Source organism: Denticeps clupeoides, chromosome 2 (genome assembly GCF_900700375.1).
Source record: "Denticeps clupeoides chromosome 2, fDenClu1.1, whole genome shotgun sequence".
NCBI classification, from domain to species: Eukaryota; Metazoa; Chordata; class Actinopteri; order Clupeiformes; family Denticipitidae; genus Denticeps; species Denticeps clupeoides.
In genome coordinates, this window is record NC_041708.1 from 19,472,936 (window position 1) to 19,490,900 (window position 17,965).

The 17,965-nt window shown below is 44.1% G+C and overlaps 1 protein-coding gene across 6 annotated transcripts in view; it reads right to left on the minus strand.

Annotated features, from left to right (window-relative positions):
• The window catches only part of dlgap1b (discs, large (Drosophila) homolog-associated protein 1b), a 112,680-nt gene that overhangs the window by 60,808 nt on the left and 33,907 nt on the right, over positions 1–17,965 (minus strand). For 5 of the 6 annotated variants that reach the window (XM_028963801.1, XM_028963785.1, XM_028963810.1 and 2 more), the window contains exon 2: positions 7,635–7,727. The gene's annotated coding sequence lies outside the window, so the exon portion shown is untranslated. Of the gene's footprint in view, positions 1–428; positions 770–7,634; positions 7,728–17,965 lie in introns of those variants that run through there. The other variant, XM_028963792.1, reaches the window with a different exon arrangement.

Consider the following 17,965-nt stretch of genomic DNA (forward strand, 5'->3'; position numbering starts at 1 on the left):
AACCCGGTCACCATCACCTCTGTGGATGTCCAGCCAGGGGTCAGGTCCCATCATTCACTCATTTACTCCCCATCACGTGAAACTCACATACAGCATGTGAGAGAAGTCCTCAACAGATTGGTCATCCACGACTGTCCTGTTATGTGCCTTCCATCAGCGCTCCATCAGTTTCCTGGGCTTCACCATCTCGTCCAAGGGTGTGGCCCAAGAAACTTGAGGCAGTGGCCTTGTGCCCCCCCTCCCACCCCACCCATTAAGCTCAAACAGCTACAACGGTTCCCTGGGTTCACACACTTCTAACAACGCTTAATTTGTGGCTACAGTACAGTCGCAGTTCCCCTCAATGCTCTTACGAAGACTCCTTCACGTCCTTTCCACATGACCCCAGCTGCAGTCTAAGTCTTCTGTTCCCTATGCCACCACTTCACCTCAGCTCCTGTTCTGCAACATCCGGATTCTTTGCTCCCCTTCATCGCGGAGGTGGACACAGCAGCACATTCTGGCCCAGACCAGAATTGTCATCCATGTTGCTTCTTCTCCTGCAAGTTCACTCCAACTCAGCAGAATTAGAGGGTGGGGGACCATGAGCTGTTAGCAGTCAAGTGGGATTTTGGAGGAGTGGTGACACTGGCTTCAATGCTCTGAAACCCCCTTTTTGGGCTGCTCACAGCAACCTGCACACAAGAACCAGAGCCAATCCTTTCGGTCACATGCAGGCCATGTCTCTACATGTCCCCTTTGACACTTCCTGCATCCCTCCCTGCCTCCCACAGGAAGGTGGCCCCAGACCAACCAGAGGCCGTTCACCATACTGCAGGGAGGAGTCCCTGCATGTCTCTGGTGGTCGTAGGCATGAGGAGGGAGCAGGTACAGGTGGTTGCCTGGAGGGGGCGATGTTCTCTGCTGTGGGCTGGAGTGCTGACACGCTGTCGGCCTGCGGGGGAACATCAATGCAGAGGGAAAATGAGTTTACGATTGACGCAGGAGAGGCAGGGTTACTCAAGTAACTTGATTTCATCAATAGCAGAAATGAAAACGAAACGAGGTCCAAAACAAAGTAAAAATAAAAAAAATAAAAACCTGCAGGCATGAGGCACAAGGCCAGGAGTTAAAAGTAACACGAAGGTAAAGGTACGTCCACATTAATGCAACAGCCATTAATGTCTGCTGCCAAAAGTTCCTTTTAACAGGAATTTTCACGCTGGATACCGTGACATATTTTCGCGCGACCCATAGAATCAAAGCGGGAAAGTTTTCTTTTCATTTCAAAACACACACTCAATGCGAGAATGGACAAAAAGCTGATCTTAACAGTCTCTGATTGTACAAAGATGTACAACACGACATTATCATCTTTGGAAAACCACACATCACCGATCTGAAGACTGAGCCCCGGTGTGGTCTGAAAGTGGCTTTAGATTTTCTCCAATGAGCTGAAAAGCGGTCTGTGTTCAGTCCACGCTCACCTGATGCCACGGACGTCTGAATCAGGCATTTTTCTGCCGTTCAGGTTGTAACAAGTTTGGGTCGGTGTGCAGTGGAGGACACTGGTGAAGCATGCAGAGAAAGGAGGCCCACCGGGAAGAAAGAGAATCTCTCCCTCTCTATTTATGCTTATAGCACCTCAGTTCTGCTACGCCAGGTAGATGTTGGTAACTGCTCATACATGAGACGGGGACATTACACGTGCCAAACGTTACTGCTTTTATGTTATACAAAATTAGATAATAAAGGGACCACAGGTACTTGGACCAGTCTGCTCGGTTCCTCTGCTTGGTAGAGAGTTGATCTGCATCAGGACTGGGTCAGACTACTAACTCCCATCCACAGCATGGTGCCATGTGCATTTAAAGGAGTATTACGAGTATACACGACTGTTACAAGGTGAGCGCAGATGTTTTTTCTGCTCATTGTAGCAAACCAAAGTGTCCAACTCTTGTATTTTTGTCCATTGTCATGTGGGATGCAAGATTCGAATCGAATCTTAGACCAGTGAAGGTTCATACCTCTAGTGTCTGGCATGTCCAAAAGTGTAGTTTGTTCTTAATGTGCCTATGTATGTCTAAAATCTGTGCCATGTTTGACTTCTGGTGTGTCCAGGACTGCACTGCTACCGGTGAGCCGGGATGGTTCACAATCTAAGACAAGGCATTGGACATGTAGCCGTGAACCAGTGGACTGCAGCTGCACACTGCTCAACACAGATACAACAAAGTCAGCGGGGACTAACTTTATTCAACACATGGGCATGGTGGATTATTGGATAATTCTTAAATAAACTGCACATTTTTTGTTCTAACCCTCGGTGTCCATTGTCTCCCTCCGGACATCATGTATGACAATACCTCAATGTGTTTGAGGTATTGGAGAACAAGTTTTTGTTATTCAGTTCTGGTTCGATGTCACCTCGTTCTACCTGCATCTGAGCTTACAACAACAGTTCCTGCTCCATGTCTCCTGGCCCCACCTTCCTCAATTACTTGGCTTCCAATGGGGTTGCCAGGTTCAGAACCACTTCCTTCCCCACATCGACTGAGTCCACCCCTGCCATATCTACAGTTCCGGAGGGGCTGCAAGAACCAGACCCTGCATCTCTTCCATTCCTGACAACATCTAGGCTGGGAGGACAGCCTCTTTCGCCCTCTATCTCTGTCTGTCTGTCTCTCTCCGCCTCTCTCTCTCACATGTCCAAACAGAGAGGATGGTCTCCTGTGCTCCGGCTCCCTGTCTGTAATCAACCATGACTGAACATCCTGGAGAAGGCAGGAGGGCGGTACAAGAAGAGGGAGGATGACTGGGAGATGGGGAGTCAGACACCCATATGGATGTGCAGAGAGAGGTCTTTTGTGTTCCTGGTCCTCCTGTTTGGCCACAGCCTGTGGAGGAGAACCTGGCTCTTCAGAAATGTTTATGTTAATTTATGTTTCACATTATTCACAAGTGTTTCAGTGTGAGAATACAAAATTCACAAATTTACTATTGCAGTTAACGCATTCTATTTTCTGACTGTAAACTAAACTAAAATGTTATTACCATGAAATATCCATTCTGTCATGAATCATGAGATGATGAGTCTGGTGAGATGAATACTGGATTTTAAGTACAATTTGTGGAGCATACCCACCGGGGAGTGTTTGTAGCAGGACAGATGGCAAGGGAACAATTTCGCACCACACACCGCAAGTTTTCTCTGTCGTTGTTATCATTCTCTGGCTCCTCTTCTTCCCCCACACAAGTGGGTGTGGAGTTGACCATGGGCGCTGGATAGGTTTGATGGTCATTTGCTCTGTAATGCCATGGGTAAAGGAGGAGGCACTGGTGCACAACATGGTTCTACTTAATAAACCTCTGATTTAATGTTTAATTCATGTTAATAAACAACAATAAGGAAGGGCACAACTTAAGTGCACTTAATGGGAAACACTAGTGAGTAATCAGCACAGACCAACTAGTGAGTTGGTGCACCCTCACTGAGGCAGTGGTTGGTCTAGTGGGTAAGGAGACAGACCCGTAATCAGAAGGTGGATGGGTTAAATGCAGAGACCACATTTCACCGTGTGCACTGGTTGCTGTGCTGTGTCACTTTCACCTGGTGGGCCTGGGGCACCCTAGGATCACAGATCTAAAGAATTGGTCTTTGGTTTGCAAGGTCTTGCATATCATACCAATGTGTATTCCAAACTGTCTTAACCACATAAACTCTTGTGTAAAAAAAGGAAAAGGAACTGTAACTCTACATTCAGATGAAATCCGTTTCAAATCTCTCCAGTGAGAAGGAGTCAGAGAGATTTTGAAACTAATGGTAGGTCCCATCCAGTGTCTGGCAACATTAGTGCTACACCATTCCGGATCAGGCGGTGCACCCAAATTAGTATACCTTTTTAAAAGCTAAACGTCTCAACAGAGACAGAGATCATCCTAAATAACCCCTTCTAGCAACTTCCCCTCCAAAGCTGTCTGGGCGGAACTCAAACCAGCGCCAGTTCACGACAGGTAAAGACCAATCTCATCATGCCAATCGCCCAGCAAGAAGATGAAAAATGTGAAACAAGATGAAACATCTAAACCATTCTCTTATCGCAGAAATCAATTAAAGGTGTACTCTGATGTAATAATAGTAATTATAATGATAACACGAATATAAGACTTGTGCAACTGGTCACAGCAGTGGGTTTGTAGCAGTGGAAGGGGTTAAAGAGATAAAGCTCATTGTGCCATCATAACTTTCAGAAACTGACCACAGACTCACTACCATTCCCACTAAGTGGCAGGGATAGAGAGACAAACTGCCAAGTGTTTCAAAGTTGGCCAGGTAAACTTGGTATTTACATGTCCATATTAAAAGAATCTGTAAGAGTGTTCAAATCACAGAGTGAAGTGAAGTGAATGTGAAGTGATTGTCTTTGTGAAGCACAGTGAGCACAGCACACAGTGCACTCAACGAAAAAAAACTGAAAAAGAGACAAATTATGGCAAAATCTAGGAGAAACTTGAAGTTAAAAGTTTCAAAATCATAGAAAAATAACTACATTTACACAACGTAAATCCTCACACAAAAAACACGTATGTGAGCCTCTGTTGAGTAATACTATTTGGTCTGTACATAGATAACAGTAGAACAGATGTTGCCTCTGAACACTTTTCCTTTGCAGCAGTCCCTGACTGCTACATTGCTACAGAATGTCAGGGTGTGTGTGTGTGTGTGTGTGTGTGTGTGTGTGTGTGTGTGTGTGTGTTTGTCAGTGTACATGTGAAACTTCTGCTAGGAAGCAGACAAGCGACAGAACGAGGCCAAGTCTGATTCAGCTCAGCCCTACCCCCACTATGCATAACTGATGCTTTCATTCTGGCAGAGAAAAGGTTAAAGTTCAGCTTAAAGCTGTTTATTGTCACTTTCTGAAAACAATAATGATGTAAATACATAAACACTCACATACACCTCCACCACAAAATAAGTCCCTGAATAAATACATCTACAGAATTGCACTGAAACATTTAAATTCCTATACACATTTAAACTATGCATGTAACTAATTAATGATTTAAATAGGGATGTCAAAATATAGTCATTATAAATGTGAATCAAATTTATAAATGTGTATTTGGATATTTTCATTTTGTTTATGGATGTAACATGCTTGCACTGTGTGAATGGAAGGCGTGACCAGATGAATATATTTAAATGTACACAGTGTCATGCGATATGTTTTTGGATGCATCATCTGAATGAACATTTGCATTAAAGAAACATTTAATCTTAAGATTTAATCATCATTAATAAATTGGAAAATGTGTGATTCATTAGTTATTTATTAATTCATTCTCAAACCTAGATTTAATTATTGTTATGAGTAATAAAATAAAATACAAATTGTTACAGTTGGCTCATACCATTTTTGTGAGGGGTGTCAGCACCCAGATAACGTGTCTTATGACAAGCATCTGCCACATACCAAAAATTAATTACAACACCTTTAGTCAAAAAACACTTTAGTTGAACCATTAAAAATATATTTTATTTGATGTTCTACTGCAAACTAATGACTACTTAAATTTATTTGAAATTGACTCGTGGAAGTGTTTATTGTTTTCTCTAAAGCTTATCTAAACTTTCCAATGATCAGATTTTATGTCATAATTGTAACAAAAATTATTAATAAATATTGTTGTTAAATCATGAAGCTGGTGTTAACTGAATCACTGACAGTGAACGTTGATGCTAAAAATCCTATACATCAAATTCACTTTCAAAATGAACAAGAAAATTCTGAATATTATAATGCAGAGGAAATGTCTTGACAAGGGCAAACTTTCCCTAGAGAAAACCAATCTTTCGTTTTATTAAGGACTCCCAGTTTTTGTGTTGAATCAGGTGGATAGAAGTAAGAGCTGCTTTGTTGGTGCCCTACAGGACCAGGGTTGTTGGACGCTGTCCTTGACCTTGTTATCCTTAGGCTACACGTCTCTGATTTGAACTAAACTTGACTGCCACAACGGAAGCTACATAACATGGAGCTCCAGTCTTTCCAGCCTCAGCCCGGATCCGGCCACTTTTCCTTCCTCTCACTGCTTCAAGTGTGCAGTCACTCAAAGCTTTTCTTCCTGACTCAGTACCGCGTGCTTCTCCATCTTCAGGCGCACCAATTCGCAGATGAAGAAGTGGCAGTCGCTTACATCATCTCTGGTGGAGTGCCAGGACCCTGTCTATCTCTCAGTGGAAGCTTTTCTTTACTGCATCCACATTATTTTAAAATCAATGTCTATCCGTCACCGATTATGCGATTGAGTTTCAGACACTGGCCAACGACAGCAACTGGACTGATGCAGCGCTGCCCACCGCCTTCTATCAGGCCATAAAGGACGAGATGGTAAACAGCGACTGGGATCCAACGCTGGACAGTGTGATAGAACTGGCAGTTTCCCTTGATCAGTGACTTACCGAACACCATCTCCCAGCCACACCCTGACCGGTTCCAAAATGGGCTCCAGAGTACCACCTCCTGCCATCCTCTCTCCCCATGCAGCTAGGAGGTGCCAGAGCCCCACTGACCCCCAAAAACACAGGAGATGAGAGGTAGAGAACCTTTGTTTCTACTGTGGCCATGCTAACCACTTCAGCCGCCACTGCCCAGTCCACCAACCACCTCCCTGACCGGCGGAAAAAACAACGCGCACCAGAGGTCTAGAGCCCCCTGGTGAGCCCTGAACACCCTACCTGCTCCGCCTCCCAATGCACACTGCTCGTGATCCTGTCGTGGGCCAAATTTTCCACTAACCCCCACCAGGGGTGTGCACTCATTGACTCCGAGGCGGCCCTGAACATGATGGACCAGGATCTTGCTGCCCATCTCCACCTACCTGTTGTTCACAGTGAATCCCCCACAGCAGTCATGGGCTTACATGGCGACCCCTCAGAACAGGTCACATGTTCTTCTGCACGCAACTCCACCACAACGCAGTCAACTCATTTGCTCTCACCATCATGCCCCATGACCCCATTGTACTACTCTACCCATGGCTGGTTGCCCAAGAACCCCACATCCACTGGGTTACCAATTACCTGCCGCAATAAGGCTGCTCCAGTTCACCACAGACAGCAGCACCTATATCCCAGCCAATGGTATCCTCTATGCCGGCTCATCCTCCTCTCCCCATGCCATGCTCTGGGTGCTTGGGTTTGGGGGGTTGGTGTGTTTGCCTTGTTTTGGATCACATGTTGCTGTCTACTCGCCTGTCTCCGTATTCCTCTTCAGCCTGCCCCAGTGGATCATCGCCTTATTCTGGTACCAACCCATTTCTGAAGATGCCGAGCTTGAACACTCCCACAAAACCCCAGCAGAGCATGGTACAGTTGCTGCTTACTCTTTAGGGCACGCCACAACTACTATAACATGCTGTCTCATTCTCCACGGTGCGTCTCTCCCCTATCTGTGCACCATGAAGCACCTTTGTGCCTCCAGCTGCAGCTCACAGTGAGTTCCCTCCTCTCCAGCCATGTCTGCACATGTGCCACAACCCTCCCAGCCTGACATGAATAAGACACTGCATATGTTATATATGCCACTGAAAACTCAATAAATAAAAGCTTAACATAAAATGTTACTGCATTAACCTGCTTTCATACAAATACTCACCCTCTTAATACTCTCCCATCACTCATGTCCCCACATTCTCCCAATCAGTCCATCGCACACACTGTCCATGGAAAACTCTCTCTTCCCTGGAAACTGAAAGAAAAAAGAGAGAATATGTTTTGTTAGAGGTGGCAGTAGCCTAGAGGATAACACACTCGCCCTTAAATCAGAAGATCGATCAAAACGTCACAGGTTGAAACCCCACTAACTACCATTGTGTCCTTGTTCAAGACAATAAACCCTGAGTTGCTCTAGCTGTATTTCACACTCACAGGAGTGGTATTTTAAAACCCAGCTACCGGGGAAATATATGACAGTGTATTTCTTGGTGCTGGCCCCCAGCCTGGGTAAATGGAGAAGGTTGTGTCACTTTTGCCAGGTGAATTGTGTTTTCCGATCTGGCCTTGTGTCCACATGGAAATGGTATTTCAGGGGACCCAGAATTTGCTAAATCCAACATCATAATTTTTACGTATCCATATGGATAGCAAAGTGGATGGAGGTTAACACGTTTGTGGTTGTGCTGCAGCAGTTGAAAAAACTCATAAAGCAACTACAAGAATTTGTCACTACAGTGCACATTCATGTGGATTACAACATTTCAGAAAATGCTTCTGTGTGGATGCAAGTTTTTTTAAAAATCTATTTTAGATTAAAGCGTTCTCTGGTAGACAGGGTCTAATTTTACTAGTGCAATACACAAAAGGTACATTCAGTGGAAATCTGCTACCTCAAGCCAGGTTATGGATCCTATTTTATTGTTGTCCATAAATTTTATAAAAAAATTGTAAAAAATTCTAATTGTAAAAAAAAAATGTGTATTGCTTTGTGTAAGATTTCAAATGTAAGCTTTCATAGGTGCTCTCTGACACCTCATTCTCCAAAGACTGACTCTTTAACATACACATTGAGGGACAGACATAAAAGAGAGCAAAAAAGCCTATATAATGTCTTTACAACCTGGATTCTTTACTACAGGACAAAAAAGCTTTTTGCAAGTGTGTTTCTTGCAAGTGTGTTTTCTTTACCCATGTCCCATCAGACAGAGGTAAGTCAGAATCAACTATCCAGTGTTTGGTAAAAGTGTTTCATTATGAATTTACTTAATTTAATGTCATCTTCCTCCGATTATCCAGGTCCGGGTCATGGAGGCAGCATCTTCCCCATGACCCGGAGATGCTGCCCCCAGCTACCTCTCCCCAGCTACCTCCACCAGCCTCTCCCCAGCTACCTCCACCAGCATCTCCAGCAGGACCCCAAGGTGTTCCCAGACCAGACTGGATTTCTCCAGCGTGTCCTGGGTCGACATGGGGTCTCCTGCTGGCAGGACATGCCCAAAACACCTCCCCAGGGAGATGTGCAGGAGGCATTCTGACCAGTTGCCCGAACCACCTCAACTGGCTCCTCTTGATGTGGAGGAGCAGCAGTTGTAGTCCAAGCTCCTCACCCTATCTCTAAGACTGCGCCCGGCCACCATACAGAGGAAACTAATTTTGGCAGCTTGTATCCGTAATCTCATTCTTTTGATCATTAACCAAAGCTCATGACCATAGGTGAGGATTGGGACATAGATCGACCAGTAAATCAAGCTTTCTGGCTCAGCTCCCTCTTCACCACGACAGATCGGTTCAGCGTCCGCATCACTGCAGATGCTGCCCCAATTGGCCTGTCGATTTCCTGCTCCCTTCTTCCCTCACTCGTGAACCAGACCCTGAGATATTTTAACTCCTCCACTTGAGGCAGGACCTCTCTCATGACTCTCATGGCAAGGCACCCTTTTCTGCTCGAGAACCATGGTCCCAGATTTGGAGGTGCTGATCCTTGTCGCAGCTGCTTCACTTACGACTTACTGCCGGCTCATGCTCCTCTGGTACAGGGACTGAATGGCCCTTAACAAAAGGTCATCCACCCCATACTCCTGGAGCGCCCCCCCATAGGGTGCCCCTGGGACAAGGTCGTAAGCCTTCTCCAAATCCACAAAACACATGTGGATTGGTTGGGCAAACGCCCATGCTCCCTCCATCACCCTAGCAAGGGTAAAGAGCTGATCCACAGTTCCATGGCCAGGACGAAAACCACATTGCTCCTCCTCAATCTGAGATTCAACTATCGACCGTACCCTCCTCGGATGGTTTGCTAGAACCTCTTTTGTGTCGATCGGTAGTCTTTCTCCATGGCCTCACCGAACTCCTATCACGCCCAAGATTTTGCCTCGCAACTGCCAGTGCTGCAGCCCAATTGGACGTCCAGTACCTGTCTTCTGGAGACGCATGCCCTGTAGGCCTCCTTCTTCAGCCTCACAGCTCCCCTAACCTCTGGTGTCCACAAGGTCCATTTGAACTCTGCCGGAGGTGGGGATTGAAGACCATCTTGACAGGTTCTTCTGCCAGGTGTTCCCAGCAGACCCTCACTATACATTTGGGACTGCCAGGTCTCCGTGGCATTTTCCCCTGCCATCTGATCCAACTCACCACCAGGTGGTGATCAGTTGTCAGCTCTGCTCCTCTCTTCACCCGAGTGTCCAAAACGTATGGTCGCGGGTCAGACGATACAACTACAAAGTCAATCATCGAACAAGGCTGCCCTGGTACCAAGTGTACCGATGGGCATCCTTATGTTCGAACATGGTGTTTGTTATGGCCAAACTGTGGCTTGCACATAAGTCCAATAAACACCACTCGAGTTACGATCTGGTGGGCCGTTCCTCCCAATCACGCCCCTCCAGGTCATGCTGTCATTGCCCACGTGAGCGTTGAAGTCCCCCAGCAGGACAATGGAGTCCCCAGTCAGAGTACTATCTGGCACTCTAAAAAAAAAAGGGTGGGTACTCTGAGCTGTTATTTGCCGCATAATTGCAAACAACAATCAGGACCCATTCCCTGACTCTTAAGCACAGGGAAGCTACCCACTTGTCCCCAACTAACAGGCTGAAAGTCAAAAGCCAACCCCAGCCCTCTGCCTCTCACCCGGACCAACTCCAGCAAAGGAGAGTGTCCAACCTCTCTGAAGAACTTGGGTTCCAGAGCCAATGCTATGTGTCGAGGTGAGTCAGACTATATCTAACCAGCACCACTTAATCTCTTCCACAAGCTCCAGCTCCTTCCCCACCAGAGTGGTGATGATCCATGTCCAAATAGCCAGTTTCCTTGTCCAGGGATTGGACCACCAATGCTCCTGCCTCTGTCTGCCACCTGATCCACATTGTTTTGGACCCTTCATGTTCCTCCTGCGGGTAGTGGGTCCACAGTTGGATGAGCCCATGTATCTGGTTCGGGCTGGCCCCGGCCTGGCTCCAGGGTGGGACCCCAGTAACCCTCCGGGCTGGGTACACTGGCTCTTTTTGTTTATTTTTCCATGAAAGTTTTTCTAAACCATTCTTTGTCTTGCCCTTTACCGTTCTTTGTCTTGCCCTTTACCTAAAACCAATTTGTCATGGAAGACCCTACCAGGGGCACCAAGTGCCCCAGTCAAAATAGCTTCTATGATCATTAGGGCTCTCAAACTCCTCCACCGCGATAAGGTGACGTTCAAGCAGGAGTTGTGTGGATCATGACAGTGTTAAACTCACTCATTTCTCCCAACATTACCTTTCCCTCTTAGTCTAGTGCTCGTAGCATGGAAAGAAAGTCAGGCTTTTAAAAAGCTGTACTTGTCGGGTTGGTCTGATACTGTTGGGCTCGGGTTGGGCTTGGGTGAAACCACAGACACTTGTAACTCTCTTATCCCTTACTTGTTATTGTTGGCAGGACATAGTTTACAATTACTGCTCTGATATCATACCCAGACTAAAAAGAGAAGAGAAACAGTGGACATTGACAGTGTCACAACCATCTGGCATGGCTGTGACGAGAACAGAGATGACGAGAAAAGATGATGAGGAAAAAGGACGCATTCGCACGACGTCACGATACAGGGGTTTAATCAGTGATAAACAGGACAGGGAAGACATTCGGTAACTGGTGAACATGTAACATAAAGACCCGACCATGAACAGAAACGAACAGTGCAGTTTTATACATTAGACACAGGTGAAAACCCCTTCCGGACCGGGTCATGACAGACAGTAAATCACTGTGAGGGAAAACGCTTCTGTTGATTTGACGGATGCGCCCAGATCTTCCACAGCAAGACTCACAGATGTACAAGAGTGTTTGCTTATTTCCATATAAACAGAATCACATAGTGTGCAGCATACATGTGAAGTGTAATCCAACCACTTAAACAATTCCTGTTTCCAGAAATCAGAAATGTACACAATCCAAAGTGTTTTTTCATCTATATAATATATACATAAAATTATACATCTGCCCCTAAATACCATGACCTGCAAATCCTGTCTTAACTTCTCGGTTACCACGGTAAATAGTGTTAGGTATTCACTCTAAGAAAATGGCTATGGGTTAATCAGTATGGCTTCCCTGGATTTATTTTTACACACAATGTGAACCAATGGTTGTTTTTAAATAGAGGGTTATGACCCTTATGATGTGTTACAGTCTGATAACAAAATGCGGGTAGACAGAAGGATGCCCTGACCCAAGTTATGAACCAGCAGTTAGCCGAGCAGATATGACCAGGCAATATGATTATCTTACAGTTGAGGTCATTTTTAGTCCACTAGTGTGAACGAAAGGACGTAAAACTGACAGTTAAAATACCATATATATAAATCAGTTTATAACTGATGTCGAACTGTGTATTTCGGATTTCTCTATTTAAGGTTATTGAGGACTGGCCTCTGTAAGTATACAGACCTGACAATCTGTATACTATCTGCACTAGAATAATGATTGGAGTACCAGCAAAACCTGGAATAGTATTTAAGTGATTGTGATTGTAACTGAGTTATACTTCATAGAAAATTCTGGTATATAGTGTATACTGGTATTCAGCTAAAAATGATCAGGTAATTTATCATTTGTTCATATCACCAACCCTATTATATAGTATTTACAGAAATAAGGAATTCATTAGCAGAAGTTGAGTGGTCTCTATGTGACCGTGCTGGTAGAAATCATGCAGTTCAGAGCAGATGGTGGTCTGTGCACATGCTGTGGGGGAATGAGGGGCCCTTTGCTGATAGAGTGATTGTTGGGGGAGTGACAGTGGGAGAACCGGTTAAGGTGACAGGGGCCAACAGACACAGGAGAAATGGAGGAGCACAGCTCAACTACAGACTCAGGTGTAAATTTGAAGCTTTTCGGAACTCAGGACACTAAGCATGCACTTAAAATATGTTCTATCAGCGGAAATGAGAAGAAAGCACCATCATATGGCTCTCTATACTACATCTTACACTTTGCTACCATGGGAAGAGATTTCAATTTCACACTTAGCTGGGGAGCTTCACACGTGTGCACATAAGTAGTCTCACACTGCCTTCCTCCATCACCAATACAAGCACTCAAGCCTAAATATGTTGAGGAGATACATGGGTCTTAAAGACTTAGAAATAAAACTGGTTGAATTCGGTTCTCATGTACTGCCTCTCTAGGAATTCTCTTCAGCTCCACTGGCAGTATTTCCAGAGCAGAGTATCCACAGTATATCCTGAGCAGAGTAACCTGGTTGGAAGGAGAGATTAGCTGACCCAGAAGGGGTAGTGGTGGCCTTGTGTCAAAGGAAGCAAACATGTAATCAAAAGGTTGCAGGTTCAAATCTCAAACCGCCAAGGTGCCACTGAGGTCCCCCTGAGCAAGGTACTATCCCCACACATATTATGTTTGAACAACAACTTTACTCCCCTCTTGAAAGTCTGCATGTAATTTGGAGTGATATAGCCAGGGGAGGGGCTGCCCGCTGCAATGCCTGTTGAAAATGGTTGTAGTCTGTTGCTGATTTCAATAAAACAGCAGATCCAAAACTGGCATTTAAGTATAGATACCAGTGCTAACCGATATCTAAGTCAATATCAATTGGTATCTGAGAAACAATTTTTGACAACAAGACTACAAACTAAACTAGTAAGTTAAACTAGTAGGCTTTTAAACTCAGCCTTTCAATTAATATTGATAATATTGCTGATGTCACATACCATCATGTAAGATGGGGCGTTGCAGGACCATGACCTTTCTACGTGCCACATTGTAAGTGATACAGTAATTAGTCTATGTTCATTTTATACCTTGTCGGAGTGGATCTGGATTTAGAAATGCCTCGGTTTCTACGGTCCCGGGCTTTTTAGGATATGTAGATCCTTTTTATTTAAATTAAAGCACAGAGATTCTATTCCTCGCTATGCAATAAAATTCAGATAAAAAGACTTACGGTCGCAAATCCACATCTGAGCAAAGGTATCACGTCGGGTTCACCATTTGTAAAAACGTGAGGGGAGAGAACCGAGTAAAAAACTCTCTCTCTACACACAAAAGAACTGCACTCCAAATTGATGTTACCTGGCAGAAAAAGGCATGGCACAATAGAGGTTAAAAGGATGAACAGTTTCTAATTTATTAACACCAGTAAATTATTATTGCAGATACATGTGAATATTGTATGTAAAAAGGTACCAATGTTACAGAGAAAACTAAAATGGAAAGGAAGAGTAAGGAGAGAGAGAGAGAGAAAAGCTAGGAGAAAATGGGAGAAGAGCAAAGACTCAGAAGCTGGAAGGCTTCCGATGGAAAAACCCCTGAGCAAGAAAGCCCAGTCCCTTTCCCACATGTGAACAGATCTTTTATACACCTGGCCTACAGGAAGTTGTCACAGACCAATCAGAACCTGTTGTTTCTGACGTCACGTCCCCCGTGCCTCCCGTCTGGGGAAGACAAAGAGAGTGGGCGGTCCCGACGGCCAACACCTCACACGTTTGTCTCGGGAGAGGACCGGCAAATGTTGCACTGCCGTCCAACAAAAGACATGTAAAACGGAGGTGTTGAATCTTCATGTACAACAAAGGCACAGGAATGTCATCTCTTCTTACAGATGGCCGTTATGCAAAACAAAAGCGTAGAAAGGCCATGGTCCTGCGACGCCCCATCTTACAATCACTTAGGCTGTAAAATGTTTGATTGGGTGGTCATGCAATAAACTACATTAACATTAGACTGATTCAGATAAAACAGGTAATTTACGTTTAATGTCATGAGATCATACAATTTCATGTTTGTGATTGCTGGTTACATCACAAATTGCTGGTTGCATCACATGAACTGCTTCTTTTTTTGATAGACAGCGCACATTCACACATTAAATACACATTAAATGAGTTGTGACTCTATAATAAATTCTACCTGCAGCAGCAGTGACCTGGTTGACTCTCATATCACATAATTCAGCCACAGTCATTCATATGCGCAAGCTTCTCATGAATGATTCATCATAATTATGCAAAAAACATGCACAAAGAAATTTGTTGGCAAAGCAAATGAGTATGACCTGTGTTAAAAAAGCACAGAAAAAAAACATAAGCCAGGGAAGTGCAGTGGACAGCAGTTCTTAGAATAATATGAAACGTCATACAAATCTGTAGCGGTGAAGTTAGCCTTTTGGCCGCATTATCCCTGTCATGTCCCTGCTACCCATTAGAGTGAATTCTCAGTTTAATTGGTTTTGCTTTTAACTCTTTAGTTCCCTTCACTCTCCTTCACACATCAGTTCACTTTAGGTTCTGTTTCCAAATCCTGGTCTTGTTGACCAGTGGCAAGCATTCCTGACACTATTCCTGGAAGCTCTGTCTTATATTAGGGTCAATCTCCCAATTCCTTTCTGGTCTAATCCTGTCCTATACTGTCCTCTGTAGTATTGTCCACTTCTTTGAAGAACATGCGTTAAGTCGGCTAAAATCTAGTTCAGCAATATTTTTTCTTTTAGATTTACTGTCACCTTTGGTCATTTATATTATTTAGAAATGTACTCAGATCATATGATTAATCTTCACAAAACAGTATGTATTATTAGAAATTGATGTCCACACACACTAATGAAGAGTACAGACCATACATGTATAAAGCAAAGTTTCTGAGTACAAAGAAAAGCTTTAAAACAACTGGCCTTTTTCAGTGAGTATGACATTCTGGCTATGGGGACAGTGCTGGCCTTGTGGGTAAGGAAGCAAACTTGTGATCAAAACATTTAAGGTTCAAATCAACAAGGTCCCTTTGAACATGGTACCGTTCCCACACACTGCACCCCGTGTGCCTTTCATGGCTCCCCACTGCTCAAAAACAGTGAACAGATTTCATTGTGTGCACAATGTGCTGTGCTTGCTGTGTATCAGAATGACAAAAAAAACTTTCATTTTTCTGACTATATCATTCTACTGGTTTTTTGTACATAATCCATACATCCATAATGATATAAGCTTTTCAGGGATTGGTGCAGGAAAGGAAGAATGCAAATGCATGACTTACAAACAGGGGATTTACTTCAACTCAAATAATCAACACTCAAAACCAGGTGCACAGTGATAAAACAATTCATGACCAGACACAGACATGGCACAGCAGGACACATTTATACACATAATCACTGATTCGAACAATCAGGTAATCAGGGCAACATGAGACAAACACAAAACTCCGGTCCGGAACAAGCACTCGGAGCACCCCACAAATTCAGGTTCCTGACACAGGTCTTCATGAAAGGACAATCCCACTAATGATGAATCCACGAATTATTGTTAAAATGTAAAAAAAAAAAAAAAAGTCTTCCCAGAGCTGTCTGACTCAGTTACAGTCACACAGGCTCCCATGCTCTCTGTTTCGCTCACATACACACACACACACACACACACACACACACACACACACACACACTCACACATTTGCTGATTGTCTGTGATCTGGCCCTCGCTGATGAAAAAGGGTGAGTGGCTTCAGAAAGCGGATTACTGGGGCTGTGAAAAGGCAGAGAATTATTGACAGAAAGGCAGGATTTCGATTTTAGCCTTCCAGCTGCAGTGAGAAAGAGATAGAGACAAAGAGAGAGAGAGACAGATAGGGAACAGTGGTCTTTTCAGTAATCTACACCCACATTCTTTCTCTCAATACAAGCTTGGAAACTTGAATGCAAATGTATGTCTGTGTGTTAAAAAGTAGTCTTTACAAAACCCAAAGTTTAATTTCGGAACTCAGCGCACATCATGGTGCCTAGTCCTAGCACCTCTGACCCACCAGGTGGCAGCACATCTTTGACAGTCTCTGTGCTCACATGTGTCTAAATACCCTTGTTTATAAAAGCTCTGCTATGTTTCCAGTCGAGGTTGATCATCTGTGCTGTTTTTTCTCCTGTTCAGAGATCTCTCTCTGGTCTGTTTGGCCCACATGCCTCTTTATGTTCATGCTTATATATGCCATTATTATACTTAAACATAAGTTGTGGGCTTGTGCCTTGTGCCCCCCTACATACGTGGCACCTGGAATGAACATTTTTAACAAATAAAAGTCAACTAATTTTCTTTTATTGAAGAAAACAATCACATTCTACTAATGAAAAATGTACTTGTGCACAGACGTCAGTCTAAAGTTTTTCAAAGACACCGGATGCCCTTTAGAGTCTTGGCTGCTGTGACTTTGAGCTTGTGCACCTGTACATCCACCTGCAGAGACTGCATCTGAATTTGCAATGGAAATGCAACCTCCTGTTTGACACTGTCCTACACCTAAAGCGCACAGATTATGAATTAAATCGACGTGAGACACACATTCAAACTCAGTATATTCATGTGAGCTTGTCCACACATGAGACTGCCCGCAAAGTTGCAGTCTTGTCCAGACCTTTATGTCTTCACCACTGTGAGTTTATAAACTCATAACACGGTTGAATTGTGATCAGCATTACATAATAAGCTCAACACATGGCCAGATACACTGAGCAGGCAAACAATGCCAAGGCCACTTCAGTATGAAAATAAGAAGAGAGAGAGAAGAGGTTGCTTATCTGCAATCACTAATGGCTCTTGAAAATAGAATGAAGATAGAAAATCTCCCTGCATAAATCAGCCTCTGCCTAATGGCCAGTCAATAATTGATGAGGCCGTCCTGACCAGCTTGAGTCACAGGATTCCATAATTACTCATAACAGCCCCACTGCACCAAAAACACTTTGGTGCAATCGTGAGGGTTTACGGTACATCTGCAGCACATTCTGGGAGAGAATGCACTGATCAAAAATGATCAGTCACTGAACAATAATGCAAAGTGTACAAAATAATCTGTCAATCATTTAAATGATCAAATTTATTGACCACAATCTCTAATCGTCCCATGTTTGCACCTTACGTAGCCTGGTTTGTCTGTGTTGGTTCCGGAGAAACGTTGTGTCATTTCACTATGCACTTTCTAACCTGTATGTAGCTCAAATGACAATAAAGCTCACTTGAACTAAAATCA